Here is a 22,073-nt window from a genome sequence, read left to right on the forward strand (position 1 = left end):
AGTTTCTGCTGAAAGATCAGCTGTTAACCTTATGGGGATTCCCTTGTGTGTTATTTGTTGTTTTTCCCTTGCTGCTTTTAATATGCTTTCTTTGTATTTAATTTTTGACAGTTTGATTAATATGTGTCTTGGCGTATTTCTCCTTGGATTTATCCTGTATGGGACTCTCTGTGCTTCCTGGACTTGATTCACTATTTCCTTTCCCATATTAGGGAAGTTTTCAACTATAATCTCTTCAAATATTTTCTCAGTCCCTTTCTTTTTCTCTTCTTCTTCTGGAACCCCTATAATTCGAATGTTGGTGCGTTTAATGTTGTCCCAGAGGTCTCTGAGACTGTCCTCAGTTCTTTTCATTCTTTTTTCTTTATTCTGCTCTGCAGTAGTTATTTCCACTATTTTATCTTCCAGGTCACTTATCCGTTCTTCTGCCTCAGTTATTCTGCTATTGATCCCATCTAGAGTACTTTTAATTTCATTTATTGTGTTGTTCATCGTTGCTTGTTTCATCTTTAGTTCTTCTAGGTCCTTGTTAACTGATTCTTGCATTTTGTCCATTCTACTGTCCATTCTATCTCCAAGATTTCGGATCAATCTTACTATCATTATTCTGAATTCTTTTTCAGGTAGATTGCCTATTTCCTCTTCATTTGTTAGGTCTGGTGGGTTTTTATCTTGCTCCTTCATCTGCTGTGTGTTTTTCTGTCTTTTCATTTTGCTTATCTTACTGTGTTTGGGGTCTCCTTTTTTGCAGGCTGAAGGTTCGTAGTTCCTGTTGTTTTTTGTGTCTGTCCCCAGTGGCTAAGGTTGGTTCAGTGGGTTGTGTAGGCTTCCTGGTGGAGGGGACTAGTGCCTATGTTCTGGTGGATGAGGCTGGATCTTGTCTCTCTGGTGGGCAGGTCCACATGTGGTGGTGTGTTTTGGGGTGTCTGTGGCCTTATTATGATTTTGGGCAGCCTCTCTGCTAATGGGTGGGGTTGTGTTCCTGTCTTGCTAGTTGTTTGGCATAGGATGTCCAGCCCTGTAGCTTGCTGGTCGTTGAGTGAAGCTGGGTGCTGGCGTTGAGATGGAGATCTCTCGGAGATTTTTGCTGTTTGATATTATGTGCAGCTGGGAGGCCTCTTGTGGACCAGTGTCCTGAAGTTGGCTCTCCCACCTCAGAGGCACAGCACTGAGTCCTGGCTGCAGCACCAAGAGCCTTTCATCCACAGGGCTCCTTAATTTGGGATGATTCGTTGTCTATTCATGTATTCCACAGATGCAGGTACATCAAGTTGATTGTGGAGCTTTAATCCGCTGCTTCTGAGGCTGCTGGGAGAGATTTCCCTTTCTCTTCTTTGTTCTCACAGTTCCCAGGGGCTCAGCTTTGGATTTGGCCCCGCCTGTGCATGTAGGTCGCCGGAGGGCGTCTGTTCTTTGCTCAGACAGGACGGGGTTAAAGGAGCCGCTGATTCGGAGGCTCTGGCTCACTCAGGCCGTGGGGTAGGGAGGGTCACGGAGTGTGGGGCGGGCCTGCGGCAGCAGAGGCCGGCGTGACGTTGCAGCCTGAGGCGCGCCGTGCGTTCTCCCGGGGGAGCTGTCCCTGGACCCCGGGACCCCGGCAGTGGCGGGCCGCACAGGCTCCCCGGAAGGGCGCGTGGCTAGTGACCTGCGTTCGCACACAGGCCTCCCGGTGGCGGCAGCAGCGGCCCCAGCGTCCCATGTCCGTCTCTGGGCTCCGCACTTCCAGCCGCGGCTCGCGCCCGTCCCCGGAGCTCTCTCAAGCAGCGTTCTTAATCCCCTCGCCTTTTGGGAGGTCTGAGGTCCTCTGCCAGCGTTCAGCAGGTGCTCCGCAGGAGCTGTTCCACGCGTAGATGCATTTCTGGTGTATCTGTGGGGAGGAAGGCGATCTCCGCGTCTTACTCCTCCGCCATCTTGGCAGCACTCCTTCCTCTGGCCACTTCCCAGGGAAAAAGTCCTTGACTGTCTAATCCAAATCCTTCCTGCTGCATGAAGCTCTTTTTCTCCGACTGAATTTGGAAGATCCCTCAGCAGCCCGAGAGGCTTGTCTGCTCACCCGCTGGGGCGGGCGGGGGACTGTTGACATTTTACCACTTTATTTCCAATGTTTGTGTAAGAAAAAGTCTGGTGAGGATGATTCTGAGCAAATGTGGAAGGTCGGCCCCGCTTTTTTTCGAGGGTTAAAACTTAGCTTATGACAGTCTATTACTAAGGTTTGTCGTCTGTCTGGAAGAGCATAAGAGCAATTACTTTTGAAGCAGGGACGTCAAAAATGTACATTACCTTTGAACTCTTTGCCTGCAGCCTCCAGGATCTTGCAGAGTATAAAATATAAAAGTACAGTGAATTCTCAGAAAGAGAGCGAGCGCAGACGACCACAGGCTTAGCTCTGCTGTCCTCAGCAGGCAGCGTGCGTGGTGTGCTGGTGGCAGGAAACTTCAGGGCAGCCGGCAGTCCAGGGGCGTGAGAGGCAGCCTGTGCTGGGTGATGGAGGGCCGGGGAGTTTAGTCTTTAGGAAGAAACAGGGCACACATGTAACAAGGGATTTGCGTGGTATTTTCTTAGTAACTTTGTTAGTTAAAGACTGACGCTAACCGTCTTGCTGTAGTATATTGAAACTCAGTGTATTTGTTTATTTATTTATTTTGGTTGTGTTGGGTCTTCGTTGCTGCGCGCAGGGGCCACCCCTCGCTGTGGTGCACAGGCCTCTGCAGTGGTCTCTCCTGCTGCAGAGCACAGGCTCTAGGTGCGTGGGCTCAGTAGTTGCGGTGCACGGGCTTAGTTGCTCCGCGGCATGTGGGATCTTCCCGGACCAGGGCTCGAACCCGTGTCCCCTGCATTGGCAGGCAGATTCTTAACCACTGCGCCACCAAGGGAGTCCCTAACTCAGTGTATTTATTAACCATTAACATTTTTTTTTTCCTAAGAACTTTCTGAGAGCCCAGTTCTGCTTGGCCGGCTCTCCTGCTGTCTCTAAGAGGTCTAGGGAGGGGTCCAGAGTGAGTTTGCCACACTCTACTTGAGCACACTTTCTCCCCAAATGACACCGTGTAAATGTGTCATTTGGGGAGGAAGTGACAACTTTTCTCAGTTTCCTAGTTTAGCGTCTGATTACCTTCACAGTCAGAAAATTTCTCTCCTGCCCGGCTCTCCCTTTTCCCCCCATCAAGGTTGACTATTCTTCACTGACAAAGCACATCTCAATTTCTGTTTCCCCTGTGGATTCTAAGCTCTTATTAGGGGTGCAACGGGTTTTATCCAACAGTAACAGTTGGGCCTAAGTCGGTGGTGACTGAGACATCAGGGGAGATAAACACACCTTCCCTGCTATCAGACATCTAAAGCAATCTCCAGGCCTCGGTGGAGAGTGACAGGTGACCTTTCGCAGAATGGAGCCCCGGGTAGTTGGCATTTGAGTCCAGCTCTGATGAAGATGCCCCCATTTTTGGCAGGCGCAACTCTAGACCGTTGACTTAAATTCATTTCCCAGAGAAAGACAAGAGGACGGAGGCCGAGATGACCTGGAGGAATCATATTTGTTTCCTTTACCCATAGGAGACTTCGGGAGGCATCAGAGTGTACTTCAATTTTCCATCTTCCTTGGAGGCATGAATAAAGTGCTGAACTGTTGAACCCCGCTCGTGCTTTAAAAGCTTGGGCCTCTGCCAGATTCACGTGGCAGGTGTCTAAAAGCTTGAAGCTCTCCTCCCTAAATATCACAGAAATTATTTAATAATAATAAAAAAAAACTTTTAGGAAGGTCTCCCACAAATTGAAGTTCAGCCTTACTTCTTCTGAGACTATAGAACCCTGGGCCTTGCCTCCTTGTTGGCTTTGAGGCGTCTGCAGATTCCAGACCCCACCCAACACCCGCCCCTTCCCCCAGGGGCAAGTGGGTCGGAACCCCCATGTGGCTGTTGGGGCCCTTCCTTTCTCTCTGGGCCTCTGTCTCATGAAGCGTAGGTTCTAGATCCTAGGAAAGGACTCCATGCATTGGGAAGAAACCCATCCGGCCTGGAACTCCCACCCTCAGAGTAGGAAGTGGGGTGGGCATCAGGAGAGGAGGGCTTCCCTCTTTCCCACCCATCCCTCCCCTTCCTGCCCCCGCACCTGAGCACACCTGCCTGCTTCCTGCTTGCTAAACACCGAGTGTTTGCTCCTAATGTGTCTTCCTTCAGAGCACCTTGGGTTTTTGTCCAAATCTTATCTTTCCTACAAGGCTTAGCTCAAACTCCACCGCCTCCAGGAAGCCTTCCCTGATGCTTCTCCTTGCTCTGCACCTTCACGGCACTTTACACGTTGTCCTGCGGATGGGAAGCAGCTTAACAGGACAGTGGTTAAGCAAGAGGCCCCAGAAACCTGGCTTTGCCTCATATAGGCTGTGTGAGGCTGGGCAGGGTTTTTTTTTTATCATCTCTGAACTTCAGCCTCCGCCTGTGCAAGACAGGGATGATTTTGTTCAGATAAGCACCAGATATTTACAGAGCATCTGTCACACGCAGGTACTGCTTGACTTCTGGGAAAACAAAAGGAAACAAAACCAAAAATACTTGCTGTCACATGGCTTACATTCCTGCTGGCGTGAGAAAGGCTATATACAACCAACAGAGGCATACTCTGTTGGGTCCCATGGAGAGCAGTAAAACAGTAAAGGGGAGAAGGGAAGGTGGGCAGGAAGGTGGAGAGGGATGGGCGGGGTAGCACATCGCTTGGAAGGTGGTCAGGGATGGCCTTTCTGTTACGAGCACATTTGAGCAGAGGTTTAAACAAATCCTGGGATGATCTGTGGTAGAGCAGTTCGGGCCAGGGGAACAGCAAGTGCAAAGGCCCTGGGGTAAGAATGTGCTTGGCAAGTTCAGGGGGCATCATGGAGGCTGTTGTCAATGGAGCAGCGACGGGGGGGCGGGGGGGGTGGTGAGTCAGAGGTAGACGGGCCTTCTGGAGGACTTGGGCTTTTCCTCTGAGTCCGGTGGGAGCCACTGGGGGTGGGGAGTGATGAGCAGTTGAGTGGTGATACTTATGTTTTAAAAGGATTACTCGGAGTCCTGGGTGGAGAATGGTCTGTAGGCATGAGGACAAGGGCAGAAGCAAGGAGGCCAGGAAGGGGGCAGTTGGCATCACCCAGGTGAGAGATCCTGGTGGCCTGGCCCAGGGTAGTAGCCATGCAAGTGGCAAGATGTACTTGGGCTCTGACTACATTTTGAAGGCAGAACAGACACGGTCGATATGGACAACTCCAGTTTTTGCTGGAGCAAACGGGAAGAATGGGCTGGCCATCTACTGACCAGGGATGTGGAAGGAGCAGGTTTGGGGGAAGGGACCACCAGTTCCATTTTGGACATGGTAAGAGTGAGATACCTATTAGGAAATCTGAACAGGTTTCCCAGGGCTGCTATACCGCAGACTTTGTGGCTTAAAACATGGAAATTCATTTCCTTCCAGTTCTGGAGGCTGGAAGTCCAAGATCAAGATGCTGGCAAGACTGGTTTCTTCTGAGGCGTCTCTCCCTGGCTTTTAGACAGCCACCCTCTTCCTGCCTCTTCATGTGTTCTCTTCTCTGTGTACAAGTGTCTCTTTGTGTGTCCAGATTTCCCCCAATTCTAGGACACCATTCAGATTGGGTTAGGGCCCACCCTGACAACTTCATTTAACTTAATCACCTCTTTATTTTTATTTATTTATTTATATTTATTTTTGGCTGCGTTGGGTCTTCGCTGCTGCGCGCGGGCTTTCTCTAGTTGCGGCGAGCGGGGGCTACTCTTCGTTGCGGTGCGCGGGTTTCTCACTGTGGTGTCTTCTCTAGTTGTGGAACACGGGCTCTAGGCACGCGGGCTTCAGTAGTTGTGGCACGTGGGCTTCAGTAGTTGTGGCTCGCGGGTTCTAGAGCGCAGGCTCAGTAGTTGTGGCGCACGGGCTTAGTTGCTGCGCGGCATGTGGCATCTTCCCGGACCAGGGCTGGAACCCACGTCCCCTGCATTGGCAGGCGGATTCTTAACCACTGTGCCACCAGGGAGGCCCGCGCTCTCTTGTTTCGCTTTTAAATGCCGTGTGTATTCTTTTTCTCCACCCGGCACATCTGCTGTCCTTCCCCATGTCCCCCTTCCCTTCCCTCGCCTGACCCCCGGCGGATTAGGATGCTGGGTTGGGACGGCCTGGAATGTGGCCGCCCTTGTACCTGGTGGAGGTTCCACAAGAGCTTCCACCTTGTGTTTGCTTTAACCAGAGGCCCCTCTTCGTGTGGAGCTCTGGGAGCGTCCCCCGTTCTCCTCTCAACAATAATTAGCCTTGTAAGACTAATGGACGAAATCGTGTCTAATTACCCTGTTGAAGGCCCAATTACGCGATTAACATTCGAGGGCTATAAGCTAATGATGAGAAGAGCCTCTCATTTGCATAGCATTAAGTTAATTGAGCTGCAAGCCGAGGGGTGGACGGGGTAGTGATAGCAGGATCCTCTTTCTGGAAGGACACTAATGACCAGAGAGGACGATTCACCTGACAGCTTTATTAATTAACAATGGTCTGATTACCTAGCAGGAGTGGCAAGTGGCAGTGGGCAGAAGGCCTCGGCTTTGTGAGAAATGAGAGACGGGAGCCCTGTCTGCTGATTTTTCTTCCCAGCACTTGGCTGTGCTAGAGGCGAGCTCACCATCACCTTGAAGAACCATTTTAGAAAATTTTCCCTTTAAAATCGTGCTCGAACCCTTCTGTTACGCACTTCCTTGCACGCTGACTTCACTCATTCCATCATTCATTCATTCCACTCGCATTTACTGAGTGCCTCTGGCCTGCGAGGCTGGAGTCCCTGCCCTTGGGAGTGTCCCCGTAGAGGGTTCCCTTGGGCTCAAGACCCCCAGCTTCCCCCAGAGGTTTGGGATTCCGCCCTGAGTCAACCTTGCACTTGACGAATGTCAGCAGAGAATTTCAGACTTTGAAGAATCCTTAAGGATCGTCAGTGCAAATCTCTTACCCCCTAAAACTGGGGGCTCAGGGAGGCTGGAGCTCAAGGCCACTTGGCAGGGAGTGGTGGCAGTGGGATGGGGTGTGGTGCTCCCGGCTCTGCCCTACGCCCCCTGCCCACAGGACTGTCCTGCCTTTTCAGCACCTCCGTCAACCCCTCTGCACTGTGTTTTGAGTATTTAATGTTGTCTCCTGGGAAACTTGCTGAAGCCCCTCCCTCTCCGCTCACAGCCTTGTCTGCTTCTCCTCGATGAGGGCAGAGACTGTATCATGCTCACCTTTGATAACTAGATGATTGAACCAAGTAGGGAACTGTTCAAGTGGCGTGGCTGGGACTAAAACCCAAATTGCTTTCCAATGAATTTGTCTAAAAATAAAATAAAATAAAATCATGTGTATGTCCTTTTGTAACTTGCTTTTGTACTTAATAAAATATTTTGGACATCTTTCTCTATCCTTACGTAAAGTTATAACTCATTAACTGCTTGCATAGTATTACACTGCAAACTATTACATAGTAATAGTTTATGAACAGGATTACATAGTCCAGATGTATTATAAGGTCTTTAAATGCCCTCTGTTGGCAGGCATTTAAGTTATTTACAGTTGTTTTCTTTTTTCTGTTATAAACAATGCAGCAACAATGGTGCACACACACACGTATTTATGCATTTGTTATGGTCAGTGGAAAGACAAGTTGTAAAAGAACATATACAGCATGATACCAAAAACAAGCAAAACTAAGCCATGTGATACTCCACAACCAAGTTGGATTCATCCCAGGGTCACAAGGATGGTTCAACATATGCAAATCAATCAACGTGATACACCACATCAACAAAAGAAAAGACAAAAACCACATGATCATCTCAATCGATGCAGAAAAGCATTTGATAAAATTCAACATCCAATCATGATAAAAACTCTTAACCGAAGTGGGTAAAAGCTATTTATGACAAACCCACCACTAATATAATACTCAACATGAAAGCCTTCCTGCTAAAATCTGGAACAAGACAAGGATGCCCACTCTCACCACTTCTGTTCAACAGAGTATTGGAAGTCTTAGCCATAGCAATCTGACAAGAAAAAGAAATAAAAACGTATCCAAATTGGAAGGAAAGAGATAAAATTGTCATTATATGCAAATGACATGATACTATATATAAGTAACGTGTTGTTTAAGTGTTCATACACATTTTTCAAAATTCATGACGGTGGTTCTCCTGGGGTGTGTGTGCAGACAGAGGGATGGGATGGGTTAGGAGCATCCAGAGTACGTCAATATTGGAGGGATGCATTTCTTAAGTGACCATATCCAGCAGAATAGAAATTATTCTAGTAAAGGATTCTTTGTCTGATTCACCAATTTATCTCAAGCTCCTAAAATAATAATACCTGGCACATAGTAGGTGCTCCAGAAAGAGTTGTGGCCTGGGGCCTCCCTGGTGGCGCAGTGGTTGAGAGTCCGCCTGCCGATGCAGGGGACACGGGTTCGTGCCCCGGTCCGGGAAGATCCCACATGCCGCGGAGCGGCTGGGCCCATGAGCCATGGCCGCTGAGCCTGCGCGTCCGGAGCCTGTGCTCCGCAACGGGAGAGGTCACAACAGTGAGAGGCCCGCGTACCGCAAAAAAAAAAAAAATAGAGTTGTGGCCTGAATGATTATATGCTACATAACTTATTTTTATGTATCAAAATATGTCATAATAAGAAATGGGGAAAATATTTTCTTCTCATCCTTCCCCATAAGCAACAACTCTTCGTAGTTTCTAGGGTATTCTTCCAGAAAATTTCTCTGCATCAATAAGGAGATTATAAAGATATGCATTTATTTTATAGAGATGGAGACATACTGCACACACTGCTTACTTTCTCTTTTCTCTTGGTAGCGTATCTGGACATATTTCCATGTAGCACATTAGCTCTGCCTCATCCTTTTTAATAGCCACATAGTGTTCCAGCCTTAGACTAGGCAGTAAGCAATTTGACCGCGTCCCTACTGAAGAGCATTTAGGCTGTGTTCCTTCTTTCATTTTGCAGACACTGCTACAGTTGATGTCCTGTAGTGTGGTTCTGCATATTCATGGGACTATCTCTACAGATTAAAATCCTAAGAAGTGGAGTTGCTGGATTGTAATTTTTATTTTCAGTGGGTGCTACCGAAGTGCCTGAGAGCTCCGGACTCTACTGGTGGAGATAAAGCACTGTGTGACCAAAGGAGGTGTGTGTGTGGAAACCGCTAGACCATCCAAGGAACAAAGACTTCATGTAGGTTTGGGGATGCCACGCTGCAGGACTCCAGAGGACACCTAGGCAGCAAAGTGGGTCCCTGGAACCACCCAGGTTTGTGACACAGTTCGGCTGAATCACCACGCAAATGCTCAAGCCGTGGAAATGTTTGACTGCAGGAAACTTAAGTTTTAGGGAGCATATTTTTTTCTTAGGCTCGATGATGGATTTAAAAGATGCCTAAATGTTTTCTTTCAAGAATGGTTGTATTGCTCACGGCAGTTCCTCTTTGATTTACTTAGAGTATTTAAGTAATGACAATTATTCCAATTTTTAATGCTTTGAGCCTCTAGCCACAGCTAAAACATGACAGGCTTATGAACGTAAAGGCCAATCGTGAAAGAAAGTGGTTCTCGTGAGAGCCGTGCTGCCTCTCCAAGAAACCTCAGTGCCTCTGCCACATGTAGAGCATGGGCGCCGACTCGCCACTGGCATGGGACCCAGGCATCCAGCCTTCAGGAAGACAAGGCCCTGGAAACTCCGCTCTTCGTTCAGGCTGCCTGTCTTGGTGCCGGTGGCAGAAACATGCCAGGCTCGTCCGTCCTTTGTGAGAACAGTTGTGCACCTCGGAAGAGCATGGACGTAGAGCTCCACCTGGAAGCAGGCGCGCTCGGCTCCCCTGGGGGCAGACCTCTGGCTGGCGTTGCCATGACATCTTCTAGAAGCCGTAGGTTTAGTGTTAAAGACATGAGCTTTGGACTCAAAGACCCGAGGGTTTTTTTTGCTTGTTTTTTGTTTTTTAATTTTATTTATTTATTTATTTATTTATTTTTGGCTGTGTTGGGTCTTCGTTTCCGTGCGAGGGCTTTCTCTAGTTGCGGTGAGCGGGGGCCACTCTTCATCGCGGTGCGCAGGCCTCTCACTGTCACGGCCTCTCTTGTTGTGGAGCACAAGCTCCAGACACGCAGGCTCAGTAGTTGTGGCTCACGGGCCTAGTTGCTCCGTGGCATGTGGGATCTTCCCAGACCAGGGCTCGAACCCGTGTCCCCTGCATTGGCAGGTGGATTCTCAACCACTGCGCCACCAGGGAAGCCCTGTTTTTTTTTTTAGTTGAAGTATAGTTGATTTACAAAGTTGTGTTAATTTCTGCTGTACAGCATAGTGACTCAGTTATACATATACATATATATATTCTTTTTTATATTCCTTTCCATTATGGTTTATCCCAGGATACTGAATATAGTTCCCTGTGTTATACAGTACGACCTTGTTGTTTATCCATTCTACATGTACTAGTTTGCATCTATTAACCCCAAACTCTCAGTCCATCCCTCCCCTGTGCCCCCATCCTTGGCAACCACAAGTCTGTTCTCTATGTCTGTGAGTCTGTTTCGTAAATAGGTTCATTTGGGCCATATTTTAGATTCCACGTATGTTATATAATATGATATTTGTCTTTCTCTTTATGACTTACTTCACTTAGTATGATAATCTCTAGTTCCGTCCATGTTGCTGCAAATGGCACGATTTCATTCTTTTTTATGGCTGAGTAGTATTCCACTGTATATATGTACCACATCTTCTTTATCCATTCATCTGTCAATGGGCATTTAGACTGTTTTCATGTCTTGGCTATTGTGAATAGTGCTGCTATAAACATTGGGTTGCATGTATCTTTTCAAATTAGAGTTTTGTCCAGATATATGCCCAGGAGTAGGATTGCTGGATCATATGGTAATTCTATTTTTAGTTTTCTGAGGAACCTCCGTACTGTTTCCCATAGTGGCTGCACCAATTTACATTCCCACCAGCAGTGTAGGCGGGTTCCCTTTTCTCCACACCCTCTCCAGCATTTGTTATTTGTAGACTTTTAAATGATGGCCATTCTGACCGGTGTCAGGTGGTACCTCACTGTAGTTTTGATTTGCATTTCTCTAATGATTAGTGACGTTTAGCATCTTTTCATGTGCCTCTCGGCAATCTGTCTTCTTTGGAGAAATGTGTGTGTAGGTCCTCTGAGCATTTTCAGTTGGGTTGTTTGTTTTTTTGTCATTGAGTTGTATGAGCTGTTTGTACATTTTGGAAATTAAGCCCTTGTCGGTCTCATAGTTTGCAAATATTTTCTCCCGTTCCGTAGGCTGAAAGACTTGAGTTTGAATTGGTGTTAGTGGACAAACAAGTAGTGAGCACGTGCTGTGTGCTGGGACAGTGAACAGATCAGACGGACCAGCTTACCCTCTAGGTGGGAGTGGAATTTTCAAAGTGGAATTAATGGCCTGTATGGTGTAAAGGCGCTCTTAGGTTCAACGAGGCGGCTTCTACTGAATGTGAATAATAAACGGTAGCAGTTAGCACTTCTGTGCCAGCTTGGTGAGCTGTTGCTCCTTCCGTGTTTCAGAAAGAGAACTGGATTAGCCAACAGGCCCCCAGGCAGGCTCATCAGAGGAAGGTACAGCCTTGCTTGTTTTTTGCCATCTGTCTTTTTCATTTGCTGTGAGATGCCGGCCCTCCTGTGCCAGAGATGAGTGGGTTGGGGGCGGCCTGGTTGGTAGAACGAGGGTGGGAGAGTGTCGTCCGGAGATTTGCCTTTTGCTCTCAAATCCTCCACGTGTCAGTGAGCCGTGGAAACTGCTCTGCTGCTGCTGGCGGTAGACACCAATCCCCCATTTGCTTCCGGATTGAAACATCAGTCACTTCAGCTGCCCCTGGACAGATGCTTTCAGTTGTCATCTGCCGGGCGCCCATGACGACTGCTGCAGCGTAATAGAGACAAATGTAGCGCCAACCTGGAATTTGATGGATTCGAAATTATGTCTTTAATTCACAGTTGGTATAGAGTGCTCATAAAATCTTGATCATGATAGAGAGGCTAATAAGCATTTGAGAACATAAATATTTGGGGAGGAAATGGCTTTGTGGAACATTTAGTTGTGGAGTACTTAGAAGAACAGAGAAAATCAGCAGGCAGAACTCTCTAGATACCAATCCGGTGAGCTGTATCCGTAGGGTTGGTAACGATCGTGAGTGCGCCGTTTTATGGGTGTGCAGACATTAGTTTGACGAGCACAGCCACAAGGGCGGCACTGCCTCACACCAAGCCTCGAGCTGTGTGCCCTTCAGCTACCTGAATCGAGGGGCAGAGGTACAGCTGGCTGGGGGTACCAGCCGGTACACAGCGCCGCGTTAGCCAGAAGGTCAGCCAGGTGTGTACCTGTGCAGGGCAAGACCTGCCTTGAAGCCCTGACCTGCTGTGGTCCCTGAGGCTGAGTAGAGCAGCCGTGTGGCAGTCACGTCCACACTGCCCAGGTTCAAATCCTGCTTTGCCATTTACTGGCCATGGACCTCGGGCAGGTCACGCCCCTCCTCTATAAAGTGGGCGTGATATAATGGCACCTGCGCCCCGGGCTGGTGAGAAATCAATTAGGTGATGCATGTCCATTGCATAGGAGAGCACATTTTCAGCTCCAAAGCGTGAGATAATTGGGAATTCCCTGGCGGTCCAGTGGTTAGGGCTCCAAGCTCTCGCTGCCAAGGGCCCAGGATGGACTGATTCCTGGTCGGGGAACTAAGATCCCACAAGCCGTGAGGCGCGGCAGAAAAAAACGAGTGAGATAATCCAGTGAACTCGGACTTGTCTGGAAAGATGCCAGCAGGGGTGCCAGCGATTCTGGCGGGAGGGTGGTTCAAGTTTGATGTGTGTTTTGGAGCGTGGCCCCCGGGGTGCCCTCCCCTTGCCAGGGCACCCTTGCCCTGTGGGGTGAGACGTGGGTCTGTGGTTGGTGGGCAGGTGGGTCAGAAGGAATTTGTTACCAAGAACAGTGAAAGTTTAAAAATACGCGAATGGGGCTTCCCTGGTGGCGCAGTGGTTGAGAGTCCGCCTGCCGATGCAGGGGATGCGGGTTCGTGCCCCGGTCCGGGAAGATCCCACGTGCCGCGGTGCGGCTGGGCCCGTGAGCCATGGCCGCTGAGACTGCGCGTCCGGAGCCTGTGCTCCGCAACGGGAGAGGCCACAACAGTGAGAGGCCCGCATACCGCAAAAAAAAAAAAAAAAAAAAAAAAAATAATAATAATAAAAATACGCCAACGATTTATTTAATGTTCTTATAGGTTTCAGGCCCCGCCCCCCACACCCCGCCCTGCTTCCCCTCCGCGCCCAGCATCCCTGTGCCCGAGCGAGCGTCGTCCTTCCTCTGGACGCTGCAGAAAGCAAGAGGGTTTGAAACTGAAGCTTTTTCTCTGTAGAACCTGGGGCTCCTTTTGAGAGGGTAATTCTCTCTACCTATAAAGAGTGAGCTGCTGCTTTGGGATTTCCTATGAGAGGAAAACAAAGGGAAACAGAATTGAAATGGACAAGAGTCTGGACAAAAAGAACTGTTGTGTCTGTAAAGGTGATGATAAGAGAAAAAAGCAAAGCTTCTGAGCGATAAATCTCTTCCCTTGGAAATCTTTGAGAATTAGCGATGGTCACTGGTCCGAGGCAATTCTGCCTGCAGAACTGGAGGGCTTCTGGGGTTCTCTTTGATTCTGGGGTGCTATACTGCACCGCTACTGGGGCTGCGCTTCTGGAGCTCATGGGCATGGATCTCAGCAAATAGGAAGGTCATTTATTCATTCTGCAAACTTAGGATTAGCCCTATGGTGAGTGTTGCGTGCACACAGTGCAGGCTCTGGGGATGCAAAATGGGTGAGACGCGGTCCCCTCCCCCCGGAAGTCTGCCTTTCAGAAGGGGATTCGCGGGTGCTCAACCCATAGCAGTGTCTCCTGGGGGTGTTTCCTGGGGTGTAGGGTAGGGCACTCGACCCTGGGAAGACACCCTCAACAGGAAAACAATTGAGGGGGAGCCAAGGACGCGTGACCTTCCAGGTCCCCGACACACGGAAAATATGAAACCCTGTTAAGTATTTGAGACGAGCAAGTTATAATCCAAATATCCCAGCCCGACAGAGCGCTCCCTGCTGTCAGCTGGAAGAAGGGAAGATGCTGATAGAGATATCAGCAAAGCACGGCTAATCGGGTCAGCGGTCATGTTTGGGCCGCAAGGCCTTCTTCTGTAAGTGGTTGGGGAAAAGTGGAATCAGAAGGGAAGAAGTCAGCTGGCTTTGCGAGGCAGGCACGGCTGGGCAGGAAGAGTCAGGGCAGCTGCCTTTGGCTGAGGTGTCCCTGCGTGGAACGGCCGGCCGCAGGACGAGCCAGCAGCCACAGAGAGCGCGGTGGCGGGAGTGATGGGAGCCCCAAACACCACCTGGCTGGATGGAGACGTGCTGTTAAAAGGCGGAGGCGCTCCTGACACCCGCCACGTCCACTCAGGTAGGCCCGGGAGCTTGGGGCTGTTCCCTCACTTGCGTGCTGAGCCATCTTCTAGGAAAACGTAATCATCGGAGTGATCGGTGATGCAGCGACAGTGTTACAGGCTGGGGTCACCTTGGGCTCCCCCCGCCCCCCGCCCAACAGTAAGCTGCTTTGCTCCATCATCACCCCGTTCGTCTCTGCAGTCCTGCTCAAAGATAATGAAACGCAAATAGCCATTTCTGTCCTGAACCAGGAAGCACCTGTGTGCGTGCCTGCGGCCGAGGCACTTCAGAAACATCAGAGAGCAATCTGCTCGGCGTCTCCCCTCCCCGACCTCGCGCGTCCCCGTCTTCTGGGAGCCGTGGCGCAGAGGTTCTGGCCGTCGGCATCCTTGTCTCTTCCTTCCCCGGAGTTTGTGCTGCGCTGAGTGGATTCTCAAGGTCGGCCTGTAGCTGGTCGTTGAGGGAGCGGCCCCGTGGAGTGACAGCGAAGGGCCGGCCCCTTCTGGGCTGCACTAACTGAGGGCAGTTATCTCTCCTCCAGGCCCCTTCTCTGCATCGAAGAATGGAGGTGATAGTAGTTCTTAATTCAGAGCTGGCAGGACATCTTTGTGCTTGCCACCTGCCGACCCACTGTCACCGTAGTGCCACCCCAGGAGGCTGCAGGGATGGGCCGTGAGAGCATTTATCTCCTGTGGTCGCCAGGGCCCCGCCACGTGAAGGTGCCTGTTCCACCCCCGCAGGCGGGGGAAGGGGGGCCGCCTCAGGGGGATGACCTCCAGTCCCCCACAAGGAAACTAGTATGTCCTGGAGCTAAGCGGGCCCTTCCCTACCGAGGATAGGGAAGGACTCTCACCTGGGGGAGAGTCCAGGACGGCTTCAGCCCCCTCCCCCCATGAGCTCCCACCCATCGTCTAAGCAGCACGAGACTCTGCAGACACGTCCCATGCATCACTTCTAACCAGGCCACTGCCCCAAGCCCTTCCTCGATAGGTATTCCAGGGCCCCGCCCTTGGGGCCAGGCCTACCCCCTCCAGTGGGCGTCTTGGCAATGGAGGGGCAAGATGAAGAGGCCCAGGACGTGAACGCTCGTTGAAGGGTGACTTTGGTGGTGACCTTGCGTCTCTGAACGTTTGACTCGTCGTCACTGAAAGAGGCCAAGAGTAAGACTGGCTCCTCTCCCGTGGGAATGCCGTGTGATTCCCTGGGCAGAGCGCTCAACTCAGAGCCCCGTTGGGCAGCTGCCTTTCCTACTAACAAGGAAAGCACCCACGCGTTGATCTGTGCGTTCCATGTGTGTTTATTATGGGCTGATCTTTGCCAGGCCCTGTCCCAGACCCTGGGGCTACAGCAGTGAACACAACATTCCCATGGGCAGAGACACACGCCACACAAACAAGCAAAGGGGAACTGTGTGCCAGGACAGAGTGCCCCGGGGGGCGGTGAACCGCCGAGTGGGGCGGAGAAGGGCGACGTGGCAGGTTCTAAGGGGAAGGCGCCTCTGAGGAGGGGCTGTTTAAGCTAAGACTTGAATGAAAAGGAGCCAGCGGTGGGGAGAGGGAAGGAAGAGCCATGCAGGCAGGTTCCAGGGCAGCTCATCTTGGGGCGGGGGGTAGGGCGTAGCGGGGAGGCTGAGACCCAGCCCTTCATAAGCCGGGGCAAGGCCAGGGGAGGCCCCTGGGAGCTGTGGGTCGCCTGGGGGTCTTGTCTGTATATTTCAAACATTTTATTACACAGGGAATCCATTTGTTTGTGGAACAGCTAGAAAATGTAGCTAAGTAAGAATATTTCCAATACCCAGAGACAATCATTGTTACCATTTTGATATAGTATGCATATTCTGACATTTTCAGGGATATGCTACAAAAACAGGGTTTTAACTACATACATTGTATCCCATCCTTTTCTTGCACTTAATGTGTCGTGAATCCCTGTTCACAAACACTCTCCCGGCCCCTGTGTTAGTGGCCGCACGGCTCTCCTTTGAGAGCGGCTGTGCCCCAACACAGACACAGGATTATTGCAGGGAGATGCCCTTGGGGTAGATGACTCCAGAGCCCGTAGGCTTCTGGGCTCGAATAATAGATACAATTCCTAGGCAACTATCGAAACCCAGAAGTTTCAAGTTGCAGACCTGTGTCCGCAGCCAAGGATGTGGAAAAGCTTTAACTGGAGACTCAGGTTTCACCTCATAGGTAGGTTCACTTAAGAAGTTTAACCCAGGAGTGTAACCAGATAAACAGTTTAACCCTGGGTTTCTCCTCAGTAGGCGATCAGGGGCGTCTTCTCCTGGCACTGCCAGTGCCAAACCTCGGGGCTGTGCTTTGAGCGAGGCCTCCCAGGACAGGCGTCCTGCATCCCCCACATCGAAGTTTCCTCGGGTTTCGATCAATGAAGTTCCGGGTTCAGCTTCTACCCAACTTCCATTAGCCACTGTCTCTGGATGCACCCGGAAGTTGGGTGCAGATTCAGGAGGGGACGGGGCCCAAGGGCGCCCCTCTCGGAGGCTGCCCACGGCGGAAGGTCTGAGTTGCACTGGGATTCTCCAGGTGGAGTCTATTTGGCTTTGTAGAATCTGAGGCTGTGTCTTTCTAGCCCACAAGTATGAGCTTTCTATCATATTTTAGACATTTGAGAAGAAAGAGAAAGTACCTTTCCTGGAATGGAAGCCCAGAGGGGATCTCCTAGAGTTGGAACATTCTGGGAAGTCCTTTGAATTGTGTCGGGAATGCCGTGGAGGTGTGTCTCCCGTAGGGTCTCTGCGGCCTCTGCTTTGGAAAAATGCGTGGACGAAGTGAAGCTGGTGGAGGCCCGACAGAGGAGAGGCTAGTTCAGGGGGACACGGCGGGTGGGTGAGGCCTGGCCCATCCCCAGAGGCTTGTGCACGGCAGAAACTCAGTAAAGGTGAGCTGAGTGTGAATCCAGCATGCAGAGGAAGGTAGGGGAAGTAGATGGTGGAGGAGATAAGAGGAGACACATGCAGGCGCTGAGCCCTATCCACCCTGCGTGGTGGCCTTTGTAGCCATGTCCCTATGGCTTGTGGCTGTGGCTACCCTCCCCCTGATTCTTCCAGCCGCCCTCAGCTCCAGCCCACCCTTCAAAGGACGAGATTCTATTTTTGTTTTTTAATAAATTTATTTATTTATTTATTCTTGGCTGCCTTGGGTCTTCGTTGCTGTGCACGGACTTTCTCTAGTTGCGGCGAGCGGGGGCTACTCTTCGTTGCGGTGCAAAGGCTTCTCATCGCGGTGGCTTCTCTTACTGCAGAGCACAGGCTCTAGGCTCACGGGCTTCAGTAGTTGTGGCTCGCAGTCTCAGTAATTGTGGCGCACGGGCTTAGTTGCTCCGCGGCGTGTGGGATCTTCCCGGACCAGGGCTCGCACCCGTGTCCCCTGCATTGGCAGGTGGATTCTTAACCACTGTGCCACCAGGGAAGTCCCAGGGCGAGATTCTTGAGGACAACATAGTTGAGTCAACAAACGTTTATTGAGCACCTACTGTGTGCTGTGCCCAGTTCTAGGAGCTGACAGTAGGGCAGAGAACAACCCAGACACATCTGTGCCTACAGAGAGTAAACACAAACAGATGCATCTGTGATGTCTCCCAGGGAGGGGGGCTTTGAGGGGAACAAAGCAGGAGGCGTGAGACGCCGGGACCCTGCTCACCCCTGGGGCCCGGGGAGAGACGTCTCAGCGGAGCTCTGCATCAATGAAAGGGGCGGCCCCGTGGCCACTGGGAGTCCGAGGGCCAGGGGCCACCTGTGCGGAGGGTGTGCTCCTGGCAGCAAGGAGGCCGTGTGGCCGGGGAGTCAGGAGCCGGGGCAGTGGAGGGGCTGGGGGTCTGTGAGCAGCCAACACCCAGGAGCTGAGCTGAGCACGTGCACACGTTCAGTCGGTTCCTCCTGAAACAAATCATCTAAAGGAACTGAGAGCCTAGCCACGGAGCTGGTACAGCTATGGGCTCTTGAATCAGATGGACCCGGTCAGAGCCTGGCTCTGCCCTTGACTGGCTTCATGGCCTGGGCAAGTTCCCTTCTGTGGAGCCTCCATTTTCTCATCTGTAAAATGGGCCTGGTTTCAGAACGACTTCGACCTCAAAAGCACGATGCTGAGTGACAGGAGCCAGTCACGGAAGGTCACGTCCTGTGTGAGATCACTTATACCAAATGTCCAGACCAGGCAAGCCCACAGAGACAGAAAGCAGAATACAGGTCTCCTTTGAATACAGGCAGTGAAAATGCTCTGGAGGGCGATGGAGACAGAAAGCAGAATACAGGTCTCCTTTGATTACAGGCAGTGAAAATGCTCTGGAGGGCGATGGAGACAGAAAGCAGAATACAGGTCTCCTTTGAATACAGGCAGTGAAAATGCTCTGGAGGGCGATGGAGACAGAAAGCAGAATACAGGTCTCCTTTGATTACAGGCAGTGAAAATGCTCTGGAGGGTGATGGAGACAGAAAGCAGAATACAGGTCTCCTTTGAATACAGGCAGTGAAAATGCTCTGGAGGGCGATGGAGTGTGTTGCCTCATCTGTGAAATGGGGAGGTGGTGTCCACACGTCCTCAGCATGATGCCAGGCACGGGATATCTGAGGAGCCAGAGCTGTTTACGAGGTGCTCTGCGCAAGAGCGTCCGGAGGGGCACTGTGGCCCAATGGTTACAGCTCAGCCTGGGGTGTCCGACTAACCTGAACTCAAAAAGTCTGCTGTTGGGACTTCCCTGGTGGCGCAGTGGTTAAGAATCCGCCTGCCAGTGCAGGGGATGCGGGTTCAAGCCCTGGTCCAGGAAGATCCCACATGCCGCAGAGCAACTAAGCCCGTGCGCCACAACTACTGAGCCTGTGCTCTAGAGCCCGTGAGCCACAACTACTGAGCCCGCGTGCCACAACTACTGAGCCCATGCGCCTAGAGCCTATGCTCTGCAGCAAGAGAAGCCACTGCAATGAGAAGCCCACACATGACAACGAAGAGTAGCCCCTGCTCGCTGCAACTAGAGAAAGCCCACGCGTGGCAGCAAAGACCCAACACAGCCAAACATAAGTAAATGAAATAAATAAATTTATTAAAAAAAAAAAGTCTGCTGTTAATGAGGATGTGACCTTGGGAGTTTCACTCACTGCTTGGAGCCCCAGTTCCCACACCCATTAAATGGGGCATAATAGTTGTACCTCCCTGGTACAGGGAGAGATTCCATGACATAACATTATACAGTAAGTCCCCTACATACGAACCTTCAAGTTGCGAACTTTCAAAGATGAGAACGTCAGGCGTGAGTGAAATTGCAGCTCGCCCTCTGTCTCCTATTGCTGACGATCCTTCAGCTCTACCATCTCCCACCTCTTCTCCCTCCTCTGGTTAGTAACTCTCTTTGCCTGTTCACTCGACACCACTCCTGTATCCCAGCTGTTGTACTGTACTACTGTACTTTTCAAGGTACTGTACTGTAAGATTAAAAATGTCTTTATTTCTTGTGTTTGCTTTTTATCTATTATTTGTGTGACAAGTATTATAAACCTATTACAGTACAGTACTATCTAGCCGATTATGTTAGTTGGGTGCCCAGGCTAACCTTGTTGGACTTACAAACTCTCGGAACGGAACTCGTTCATGTGTAGGGGACTTGCTATATCTGTAGCATGCTTAGCCCGTAACAAACACTGTCAATGTTAGCTGATTAACAACAGCCATTTCATTGGAAAATTATTCACTTAAGACATTAGGGTGTGCTTCACCCGCCTTGCCTGAACCACGTTTGCCAAATACCTTGTGCATCTCATCTCTGTGTTGGTTGCCAACTGGTCTTTTCATACTACATGTTTTAATCTTTTAATAGCAGAACCAAACCCAAGTGCCAAGAGCAGGAAATCTTTGTTTGTATGTATACGAGAACACCTTGGAAGCTTTGTGAGGACAGGACTGTGTCTGGCTCGTTCACCGCTAGGTCCGTGGTACCTGGGACAGTGGGTGACTAGCACACAGGAGGGACTGGGTCAATATTTGTTTAACGAATGAACATAAGTTGATTCTCCTAAAGCAGAGGCATTGGTTTGCACTGAGCTATTTTCTCACCTGGCCCCTCTGACACCTGGGCACGTGGGAGATTAGGTGAGCAGTGTGGTCTACACACAGATTCATCTCACTGTGGCTCTCGGTGGCCACCATCTGTGGTGTCCTGTCTCCAGTCTGCCCGCTCTTGTGAAATGACGTGCTGACTCCATGATGATGTCAGGGTGTCAGGCTGGTGCCTGGACCCATTAAACTATAACTCTGTACATTGTGGGCACAAGAAAACCTGGTCCACGCATATGCGTTCGCACCATCATGCTGGTCCTTAGCTTAAAATCGATAATTTCCCTTTTTAAAAATTAGCTTTTTCTTGTTATTGTATAATTAGCGTTTTTCCTAATTGTAGAAATAATACATTCTCATTGTAAAAAAAAAAGCAGATATATATAAAGCAAAAAGTCCCCTTTTGCCCCACTCCCTCCCCGCAAAATAAACATTATGGCTAGCTTGGTGTACATCCTTCTAGATTTACTTCTCTTGTTAAACAGGCTCATATAATATATGTTATTATATAACTTTTTGTTTTAAATTTAAGAGTGTGTCTTGGCCTCTTCACCAATGTCAACACAAGTATTTGCTTGGAAGAAATTCCAAGATGGTCGGTTGCCCTGTGCCTCAGCTTCCCCGTTTGTGCACTGAGGATCCTACTGTTTACCTCGCAAGATGATATAAGGTCATGTTTGCAAAATAGGTAGGACAGTTGGTTGCCCACGGTAAGCACTTGATGAATGACACTTTCGTTTTCTTTTAAACCAGAACGCATTAAATCCACCTGGACTACCCATTGCTCTTTAAGTGTAGGTTGCAAGGAGATAATTTAGGCCGAGTTAACTTACTTTCTGTTAGCTTGCCATTGGCCCTTCCTCCATCCTTGAAGTGGCAGCCGTTTGGGTGCTCTTCTTACCTGTGGTCCCTCGCTTCCCGCAGCCTTTCCACCTGGATCTAGTCAAAGAGACACCCCGTGCTTGTAAGAGGAGGGTCTGCTGACTCCTTGGGCCTTCTGATAGACCAGCAGTCACTTCAGTGGACAGCGGAGCATTCATGTGCAACTGGGGGGTGGAGGCCGACCCTGACCACGATGTGCATTGCGGAGGAGAAAAGTGGTGAGATGGGCCTCCCTACTTGCATAAGTTAGAATCTCTAATATCACACGATAATAATATCGGCTGAAATAACGTGGGCTGTTATTACTTGCCGGACCCAACCCTAAGTGTGGGGCCGAGTCTCTTCTACCCCATCCCCATCATGGAGCCAGAGAGCCTGAGGCTTGCCCAGGGTCACAAAGCTCTCGAGCGCGGATGTGGAGAAAGCATGTGAGCGTTGATCTGAGAGTGCAGCTCTGGCCGCTGGCCAGTCTCTCCTCCCAGCTCTGGGTGCCAAAAGTGGAAGCAGAAGAAATTCTTTCTCAGGCATACACCGGGGGATTGAAGATATGAACCCCAGGGTTTTTAAATCATTTATTTTAGGGGTGTGTGTGTCACGTGCGCACGTGTGTTTAGCGCCCGTGAAATCCAGACTTAGAAGCCAGGGGA

General features: G+C 50.3%; 1 protein-coding gene across 6 annotated transcripts in view; it reads left to right on the forward strand.

Annotated features, from left to right (window-relative positions):
- The window catches only part of AK8 (adenylate kinase 8), a 134,597-nt gene that overhangs the window by 94,048 nt on the left and 18,476 nt on the right, over positions 1–22,073 (forward strand). The gene's annotated exons all lie outside the window — the stretch shown is intronic.

The sequence above is a fragment of the Pseudorca crassidens genome, chromosome 7 (assembly GCF_039906515.1).
Source record: "Pseudorca crassidens isolate mPseCra1 chromosome 7, mPseCra1.hap1, whole genome shotgun sequence".
Taxonomy (NCBI): domain Eukaryota; kingdom Metazoa; phylum Chordata; class Mammalia; order Artiodactyla; family Delphinidae; genus Pseudorca; species Pseudorca crassidens.